General features: G+C 37.7%; 1 non-coding gene across 1 annotated transcript; it reads right to left on the bottom strand.

Moving 5' to 3' along the window:
- Positions 1-293: 293 nt before the first annotated feature.
- On the bottom strand, positions 294-400 carry LOC128032293 (small nucleolar RNA R71). The gene has a single exon (XR_008188421.1). It is a non-coding gene; the product is annotated as a small nucleolar RNA R71 (small nucleolar RNA).
- Positions 401-814: the final 414 nt, after the last annotated feature.

Below are 814 nucleotides of genomic sequence, written 5' to 3'. Positions count from 1 at the left end.
ACCATAGTTTGAATTGAAGCCTATGATGTTTCAGATGCTTCAAACAATAGGTCAATTCAGTGGAATGCCCATAGAAGATCCACATCTTCACCTTCAATTATTTATGAAGGTGAGTGATTCCTTCAAAATAGCCGGCATAACTAAAGACACATTGAGGTTGAAGTTGTTTACATACTCGTTGTGAGATCGAGCATGAGCATGGCTTAATTCGTTGCCATCCAACTCAATTTCTACTTGGCAAGAATTAGTTGAACGATTTCTGGTAAAAAAATTTCCACCTAGAAAAAATGTTAAGTTGCGGAATGAGATCAACACTTTTTAGCAGATGGATGATGAGTCCCTATACAAGGCATGGGAAAGATTCAAAGAGCTACTACATAAATACCCTCGCCACTGGATTCCACATTGCATCCAATTGGAAACATTTTATAATAGTCTCAATGCACACACAAGTTTAGTGGTAGATGCTTCTACAAATGGCGCTATCTTGTCGAAGACTTATAATAAGGCTTACAAGATCATCGAGAGAATAGCAAGTAACAATTATCAGTGGCCGACAAATCAAGCAGCTTTAGGAAAATCAGTAGCCAGAGTACATGAAGTAGATACCCTTATAGCAGTCTTAGCTCAAGTATCTTCTATCTCTTCAATGTTGAAACAGTTTACTACTAATGGTTTAAATTATATTGCTGCTCAACCACCAATCTACTACCAAGAAGCTGGACCGAACAACACTTACATGCAATTGTCGCTTGTGAATGTGTAATGCAGATGTGCAAGTGTACATGTCGAATCAAGTAATACAATGATGAGT

The sequence above is a fragment of the Gossypium raimondii genome, chromosome 8 (assembly GCF_025698545.1).
Source record: "Gossypium raimondii isolate GPD5lz chromosome 8, ASM2569854v1, whole genome shotgun sequence".
Lineage (NCBI taxonomy): Eukaryota > Viridiplantae > Streptophyta > Magnoliopsida > Malvales > Malvaceae > Gossypium > Gossypium raimondii.
This window is presented reverse-complemented; position numbering and strand designations above follow the sequence as displayed.